We start from the raw sequence: 9,770 nt of genomic DNA on the forward strand, positions 1-9,770 counted from the left end.
TTGACTAAATAGCAGATGTGAGGCTAACCTGACAATAAGAGACTTTGCCCCAGGATAATACAGATTGTCATTACGTGTGCAGGCTTGTATGCACGCACGCATGTGGATGCAGTACAAGAATTTCAAATAGAATTCAGCGATCATTAGAAGTTACCCGATTAACTGTGGAGGAAGGGAACCTTTCCAGGGAATAGAGAAACCCGTACTGAAAAAAGTGCTTTATTTGTACTTTTAAAAAATTACTTTATTGCTGGGCAGTGGTGGCGTACCCCTTTAATCCCAGCATTCAGAAGCAGAGGTAGTCGGATCTCTGTGAGTTCAAGGCCAGCCTGATGTACAGAGCTGGTTCCAGGATAGCTAGGGCTGTTACACAGAGAAACCCTGTCTCGGAAAACAAAACAACCACAAAAATCACTTTATTAAGATTTAACCTAGCGCAATGATTCACCAATTTTAAGTGTGCAATTTAATAGCATATATTCTATAGTATATTCATTTCTAAGGCTGATGAGTATAGGGATAGCTTGGCAACCTTGGATCCTTCTTAGCTGGAGCTACACACACATCTTTCCCAATAATGAACTTTGCAACCTGAGACCCTCACCTGCATTAAGCTGAAGTGGGTCTTGAGAAACTGTTAGTAACTCCCCCTTTTTGACCGGATACAACCCAGGAACTAAAAACAATGGGGCAGTCCAGCTTGAACCGGCTTTGGATGTGTCCTGTGAGTGAGCTTTAGGGAGAAATCAGCTGTTGATTATCTTATTCCTGTTTATGATGGGGTATGCATATAACGAAAATCAGATCCACTGTAGGAAAGGACATGTGCAATGAACAAAGACTTACAAAACAAACCTGTATATCAAAACAAAACAAAAAACCCACCCACATACCACCCCCAGGAAACACTCCTCTGTTTCTTGGGCCCACAAAATGAAGCCCCAAGCAGTAACCAGGGCTTTTTTTTTCTCCTCAAGCATATATATTTTTCACTTTGCTTTGAGTAAAAACCTTTGCTACATTCCTATTTGGGAGGCCACTGGTAGTATTTCTGTTACCCACAAAAGCAAACTTACCCATACTCCTTTGTACTTAACCTGTCCTTGCCAACAACCTCTAGCCAATCACGGACTTCTAGTGTTTTTTAAAAGGTTTATTTATGTGTATATGTGCATCTGAGTGTTTCTATTATATGTACATACGAGGCTGCAAGGAAGCCAGAGGAGGTTGTTGGATCCCCTGGGACTGAAATTACAGATGGTTGTGAGCAGTGAGTTCCAACTGTGGTCTTTCGCAACGGCAACAAGTACTCTTAGCTATCTCTGTACACTGAGCTATCTTTCCAGCCCCTATTAAATAAGTTCTTAAAGCCCCAAATGAAAACAAAGATACAAACAAACCAGATATCTTTAAAAAATTATAATAATAAGGAAACACACAGACAATCCAGATAACCTTTAAAAAAGATAATAAAAGGTACTGGAGAAATAGGTCAGTAGTTAATAGTACTCGCAATTCTTCCAAGTGCGTGCTCTTCTCTCTCTCCCCCTCTGCCCCCCCACCGTGTGTGTGTGTGTGTGTGTGTGTGTGTGTGTGTGTGTGTGTGTCTCCCAGCCCCATCTCTCCCAGAGTCTCATATATTCCAAGCTGGCCTAAAACGTGCTATGATGGGCTCAAACTCAGGACTTCATGTATGTTAAACAAACATTTGCCAACTGTGCTACATCTGCACCACTGAAAAGATTTCATATTTAGTCTTTAAATTTCTCCCAATTTTGTGCAAGTCCCCCTTTTAGGGCCTGAGTTCTGATCCCAGAACCCAAGAGAACTTCTATATCCTCTTTGATTAAGAATAAAAGAAAAAAAAGTTCTATAATTCTGTTCATCTCTTCAAAACCTAGTGATGCGGGAGAATTATCTGTATTCTGTCAATTATGTATTTTAATAAAATGCTGATTGGCCAGGCAGGAAGTATAGACGGGTCAACCAGACAAGAAATAGAGGCGGGATGGCGGGACAATGAGAACAGGAGAAGGCTAGGAAGGAGGAAGTCCATTTCTCCATTCCTGCCCAGATCACCAAAGAAGCAACATGTGAGCTGACAGCTGAAAAAGGTACCAAGCCACATGGCTAACATAGATCAGAATAATGAGTTAATATAAGTTACAGGGGCTAATAGGAAGCCTGACCTAATGGGCCCATCAGTTTATAATCTTAAGGAGTCTTGTGTGTGATTTTCTTTGGGCTTGCCGTTTGTGGGGTACTGGGCGGGACAGATACCCCCAACAAGTGGGCCCTTCATGTTACACTAAAATAAACAAAAAGAATAGTGATGTCAAAACAGATTTTCAGATTTCCAACTAAGAATACATAGGCAACTGATATATCAGTATCAAGTGGGCAACTGCTCACAAAAGAGAATGCTAAGAGCTAGAATGCATTATACAGATTATTCAAGTTATTCAGGATCAGAGAGATTAAATAACACACCCAAAGTCACATGGTAAGGGCAGTAGAATTAGGACAGGAACCTATTTCTTCAGATGATATATAGTTACTACACACAGTGACTTGTTACTTTAGGAAACAGCCCCACAAGAAAAAAATGGCTACTGTTTATCCAGGTCAAGTCTTATACTTCTAACAATTATGAGGAAGATGTGATAAAGTTACCCCAACTCTCATCAACACACTAGTTCACTCCTCATGCCCTTTCCCCTGCCCCCCCTTTTTGTCTGTGTATATGTAAGTGTATACATATGTTGTATATTTGTGGTCTCTGTGCTTATGTGTGCTGTGAGCATTTAAAGGTCAGAAAAGAACATCAGGTGTACTGCTCTGCCATTCTTCACCTTACTTCCCTGAGGAAGGGTCTCTCACTAGAACTGGAGCTAGGCTGGTAGCCAGGATGCCCCAGTAATCTTCCTGTCTCTGTCCCCGTTCCTACAGTTCTGGGGTAACAGGTGCATGTAGCTTCTAACACCTTAAAAGGGTGCTAGTGACTGAACTTAGGCCCTAAAGTTTGTACGACAAGTGCACTTACCCACTGAATTCTCTCTCCAGTCCCTTGCCCTTTCCAATAGCATCTAACTTTATAGTGCCAACTGACCTCAAACTCGAGTTACTCTTGCCTTAGCTTCTCAAATACTGGGGTTACGACACACATAACTGTAATTAATTATTCTTAATGAGGTCTCTTGACTTAAAAATGTAGTATATGTAGTCCTCTTGGATTTAATTCTGTAAATATTTCTACCAACTGGTCCAGTACATTTAAGCGTATTAAAGAAACTAAGGACACCATGGTATAGTCTGAAATCCCATCCACTTTGGAGACTGAGGTAGGAGGACTGTCAACTCAAGACCAGTCTTAGCTACATAGCAAAAACAAAAACATTACCAAATTTCTCTTGAAGTTTCAAACATTTGAGAGGTATACATTCCATAGTGTTAATATCTAATAAGTGGTTATTAAGTGTTATAATATGCCAGACATTGCATTTAACATACTGTATTCCATTCAATCTTCTTACTTTGCCTAGTGGTAACTTAACTTGCCTAGCATGCATGAGGCTCTATGTTCAAATTCCAATGTTGCAAGTAAATAAAACTTAATATATACCACTCACTGTTCAGAGGACAGTGAGAACAAGTGACTCAGTTTACTAATTTGTTGTACAAACAGCAAAAGTTTGCCCTTGCTTTCCCTTAGGCTCTGTAAACTGTATCATTGATCTCATTGTTTGATTTTAATTCCTTACTCATCTTTTGAAAAGCTGTATCTTCTGAGCATTAGTTACCTTCAATAGTAGAAAAGTCTCTATGCTACTATGAAGAATCTTACTCATCTAGTGTTTCTTCTGTAGGCATCAGTGTGGGAATTTCTGGAGTCTTTAGCTAGCCCAACTTGTTACCTTTCAGTAGTATTAAGAATCTAAGAATCTATTATGAAGTTGAAGCTTCCCTTAATTTTCTTGATTTGTGTATCATCTCTGTCTGTTCTTTCTTAAATGTTCATTTCTATTTTACGTGCATGGTGTTTTGCTTGCATTTGTATCTGTTCATCATGTGCATGTCTGGTACCCAGGGAAGCCAGAAGAAGGTATCCAAGCCCGGATCTGGAGTGACAGCCGGCTGTGAGCCACCATGTAGGTGCTGGGAATCCCGACCCAGGTCCTCTGAAAGGGCAGCTGGTCCTCTTAACTGCTGAGCTGTCTCTCCAGCCTCCACTTTCTTTACTCTTTTTTTTTCCAGTAAGATGTTTTATTTATTCCACATGGTTCTGGGAGAAAGTCTTTTATATCTGGATCTAATTTTTCCTGGTGTCAAGGTTGTGTTTGTTTTTTAATAATCTTGGAAAATAATGTTGACTTGAAAGAGAATAATACAGTCTGTTGACTTTAATAAGTCTGAATTTATGTATTTCCCAAACTGAAGTTGCTTTTGAAAAAAAGGTTATTGTGCATTAAACCATTTTAGCATTTCTTTTTTTTTTAAGATTTATTTATTTATTATGTATACAGTATTCTTAGTATTCTGCTGTATGCCTGCAGGCCAGAAGAGGGCACCAGATCTCATTACAAATGGTTGTGAGCCACCATGTGGTTGCTGGGAATTGAACTCAGGACCTTTGGAAGAGCAAGCAGCGCTCTTAAGCACTGAGCCATCTCTCCAGCCCCATTTTAGCATTTCTTACAGGACATTTTTTATTTAATAAATTATTCTTCTTTTGGAGACAGAGTTTTCTTGTAGCCCAGGCTGGCCCCAACCTTACTGTGTAGCTGAGGATGACCTTGAACTTCTGATCTTATCACCTCCAAGCCTCTGACACCATGCCAGTTTACGCTGGGCTTGCTGCACGATAGCTAGGACTCCACCAGCTAAGCCGCATTCTCAGCCCAGACAACATTTAAAAACAGAGTAGAATTAATAAGCCATCTCCCTTCAGAATTTATAGCAGTCACAATCTTACTTCTAGACATTTTCTGCATGTTTAAATCTCACAAAGAGAATACCAACTGAGGCCAGTGTTTTCAGTATTCTTTATTTTTTAAGGAAAACATTTATTTGATTTTTAAAGCAATCTTATTTTACATACCAATCCCAGTTCCCTCTTCTCCCAACCTCCTGCTTCCCTATCTTTTCCCCACCCCACTCACTCATCCACTCCTCAGAGAGGGTGAGGCCTCCCGTGGAGAGTCAACAAAGTCTGTCATATCATTTGAGGCAGGACCAAGGCATCTAGGCTGAGCAAGGTATCCCTCCATAGGAAATGGGCTCCAAAGAGTCAGTTCATTCACTAAAGATAAATTCTGGTTCCACTGCTAGTGGCCCTACAAACCACCTAAGGCACACAACTGTCTCCCACATTCATAGGGCCTAGTTCAGTCTTAAGCAAGTTCCCCAACTGTCAGTCCCACTGACTGGTGAGAAGCAGTCACCAGTCAGATGCAGAGGAAGGAAGATGAGACTGCCTCACTGAGGAAAGGTACCAAGCCACATGGCTAAACATAGATTAAAGATTATAGGTTAATTTAAGTATTAAGAGTTAGTTAATAATAAGCCTGAGCTAGTAGACCAGATAGTTTATAATTAATGTAAGCCTCAATGTGTTTCTTTGGGACTGAATGGCTGTGGAACCTGATGGGACAGAAACTTATAAATGGTGCCCAAACATTTGGCAAGAGTTTCCACATAAAGCCAGTGAAAGTCTAAAAAAAAATAAAAGATTCTAGACGACAGACAAGAACTGAGTCAAGCACAGCATCTTGGTAACCATCTTTTCTCTGGTAGCGTCTGTTTGCTGGCAGCAAGCAGAGGTATGGCTCCTTTAAGAGAGGCTTTCTGACTCAGCATTGATGACAAAAATCTTGCAGCTCTTTTAAGAGGCTCTGCACCAAACACTTAAATGATGTTTATGAACAGCCAGCTTCAGACTTCATGGTGACATGAACCTAGAAATTTTACAGAGTTGTGACAATAAATGTGGCTCCTGTCAGTACCACCACCGTGAAGCTAGACTCTCAAAAAGTTAAGGGATGGGGCAGAGCCAGCTGCCAAAGCTGTGTCTTAAATTATAGCCATGCTGCTTAGCAAATTTAAGAGTTGTATGGTCAGAAAAAGATATACACAGTAAAGACAGATTCAGATGAATAAAAACCTCTATAAACAGTTTACAGCATGTTTAAAAAATATATGTAGGTGTGGGAGAGAAAAGAAAAGATAAAGTCCTTAAAAAACAAAGAAATAGATAACTTGGGCATGGTGGCTCATGACTTTAATCCCAGCACTTGGGAGGCAAAGGTATGCATATTTCTGTGAGTTCAAGCCCAGCCTGGTCTACAGAGTGAGTTCAAGGACAGCCAAAGATACACAAAGAAAAACTTTTCTAGGCTGGGCAGTGGTGCCATACGCCTTTAATCCCAGCACTCAGGAGACAGAGGCAGGTGGATCTCTGTGAGTTTGAGGCCAACCTGGTCTACAAGAGCTAGTTCTGGGACAGGCTCAAAAGCCACAGAGATACCCTGTCTCGAAAAACAAAAAAAAAAAAACAAAAAAAAGGAAAAAGAAAAAAGAAGACGAAAGAAAGAAAACCTTTCTAAAAAAAAAAAAAACCCCAGAAGTATAAAAATAAAAGAAATAGAGTAAGAAAAAGAAAAAAAAAACTATGTAAAGATGAAAAATATGCAGAGAGTCTAGATATTGTATGTTATTGTGTTGTCTTTGAATTGTTTGACTGCTGAGGAAAGAAGCAACAGCTGCTAAAAGACAATTGATTATAAATGCTGCTGAATTATTCCAACCTATATATTTTGAAAATATCTTGGCTTCAAAACTTAAGTCAAAAGATATGTTACTTTGGAGAAGAGATTTTGCTTTTGTTTTCTTAGGAAATGAGAGGCTGGTACATTCTTGGTTAAGAAAACTAAAATTGGGTTGAGGAAGACCCCCTGAAAAATCTCCAATAGGAACAGATAATTCAGATGATCCAGTCCTTCAGAGGACCGCTGTTGCAGTTTCCTCTGAGTTTTACAACTAGAACAGCTTCAAGGCTGGTGGCTGAGATGATCCAACCTCACAGGATACTCCAGTCAGGACTTGAGCATAATCCTAAATTTTCTTTAGGTTCCCATAAGATTGCTAGTGCCCCAATCAGCAGGAAGTATCCTGGAAAACTACTCCCACATTCCCAAAAATGCATTATAGATGTTAGTCTGTGTTTAGAGTGTTGATTACATGTTGTTATGGACAATGGTTAGGAAAAAAGCTAAGCTAAGGAGATAAGATTCAGTGTCTTGTTTTGAAAATAAAAAAAGGAGAAATTTTTTTCTACATTGAAAATTATAAAAAGATAGAAAGGAGAACTATATCCAAATATAGATGTGATGATATAGAAGGGTAGATTATTGAATCTACTCTGAAAAGAAAAAAAGGGAGGCTATAGATATGATAAGATAAAAAGGTAGATGGCTGAATCTACTTTTAGAAGCAACTACTAGTTTTAAATGTTTTACATCAGATTGGATTTTTCTGTATTGTATACAAATATTGCATATTGAGATTAATTTTGTTAGAACATACTGTACATACATTTCTACTGTTAGCTAAGGTATTGTACCTATATAACTCATTTAACAATGTAATGCAAATTTCTAGTCTTTGAAAGTTATTATTACCAACTATTTAGGATAATAAGGAAATGCAGGTTAGTAATTTGTCACCTATTACAATCAAGCTTGTAGTCACATCATTTATGTGTTCAAGGTCAAACAAAGATATGTTTTAGATAGGTTACCTTCAAACACTTCAGAGATCTGCAGAATATGGCATTTAAGATGTTTTAATAGTATAGCCTCATTTTTATGACAATGAAACATGTCTGCTCCTGACAGCACTAATTTACTTCAGAGATGATGGGTATCAAAGAAACTCCACATGGAGTTTACTTTCTTTGTGGCAAAAGTAAACCACCGGGCAGGAAAGTACCCTTGTCTCGACTACTGGCAGTATGCTGTCCTACAAGCAGAATATAAAAGAAAGTGACTGCCAAACATTGTCAAGACAAAGAGGGACAGCCCTTCAGAATATCCTGCTTCACAGAAAAGTCTATAGGATATGCTAGACCTGTAGGCTGAAGATAGATGCCCCAATGTTGCAGAGGAACTTTGGTTGACTGTCCAGGTACCCAGCTGTTTCTGTCATTTCTCACATTTCTTGGAAGTCTCTTATATGCACTTCCTGCTTACTTAGTTAATATTATTTCCTTCTTGGGTCTCTGAGGAAATTGAAGACTAGATAGTTATAGTTTTGTTTTCCTTGTTTACCAGATGCAGAAAGAAAGTTATGATATAAAGTAAATTAAGTACAAGACTTTAGGCTCACCAAGATAGGATAGCTAATGGAGTATTTTCTCTAAATATGTCAAATGCAATGGACTATGTTGGGAGCCACCTGGAGGCACAGGTGGTCCTGCAGTTTGGAGGTAGCCATGTGGGGCTGAGCAACCCTGCCTGCACCCTTGCCTGCACATGCTCAGACCAGCAGAATGGCATTAACCAATCAGGACAGCGTTCAAGCCGCTCCACCGTTTAAAAGCAGATGCCTCGGGACCCTACTTCCTCTCTCTCTAAGCTTTCTCTCGTCCCTGCTCTATCGTCCCTTCCCCCAATTTTCCTCAAGGGAATGCTCCAAATAAAGATGTGACCAGAGAAGGAATTCTCGTTTTTGGTGGGGTTCATTCCTGCTGGACAGGATGGCGCCCCGCAACTGGTGCTCGAAACCCCGGGACGCTGAGGGACCCTGACAACTACGCCGGGGGACCCTGAGAAAGCCCGGGAGAAAAAGCCAAGATCAGACACCAGCACAGAGAGCCTTGAATTTCAGAACTCTGAGAACATGGAGCGGTGAGTGACGTCTGTGAATCCCCAGAAAGGGGAGGAAAAGAAATGTAAAAAGGAATTTCAAAGGATAGGCCTAAATAGAAAAGAAAATACAAAAAAAAAAATCAAAGTTAAGGTATCTGAAAGAAGGTACAGAAAGCAACGGGGAAGAAAAATCCCTTAAGTTCAGTGCAGGAGGGATGTAAACAGCAGCAAAAAAGGCGAGGTAACTAAGGCGGGACTTTGAGGACGATGGGGTACGGGAGACCGCGGCTTCCGCTCCCTCTCCGTCCACCTGCGTACTCGCTGTTAGAGACTGGAGGCAACAGTCTCGTAGGGAGGCGGGCTTGATCGAGTTCAAAGACTGCCTTTCCTATTCTTAAAGAGCCACAGAGCTTTTGGAGGTGATTTTCGCCTAATGTTGTTAAGAGAGCTCAGTCTCTGGCTCTCACGTACAAAAAACTTTAATTTTTGACTGAGAAAGACAAGCTGCTTGATCGTGCTGAGAGTGCTGGCGGCAGCCGGCCCGCCTTTGAGCGGTAATGCCTGATTAAAAACACGGAAGTGGGCCAGGCACGGTGGTGCACACCTGTAATCCCAGCTACTCAGGAGGGAGACGCAAAATTGCACTCTCCAGTGCTAGCTCGTTCGGGAGGCGTGGCCATGCTAACCAGTTGCTGGCGGGAAATTTGCTGGAGTCCGCAGAGGCCTGCGAATAGCCAGGTCGCGGGCAGGCTAAAGTCCGTGTGACATCAGAGGCTATATGTCCCGGCCTTCTGGCGGGGCTATGGTTTTTGGAGGACTTTTTCAGCACCTGAGCGGACTCGCCTGACTGAGGCGGAAGCTGCATGGTGAGCAGCGGCGCCATAGAAGGCAGAGAGGAGCTGAATC

The sequence above is a fragment of the Myodes glareolus genome, chromosome 5 (genome assembly GCF_982192425.1).
Source record: "Myodes glareolus chromosome 5, mMyoGla1.1, whole genome shotgun sequence".
NCBI classification, from domain to species: Eukaryota; Metazoa; Chordata; class Mammalia; order Rodentia; family Cricetidae; genus Myodes; species Myodes glareolus.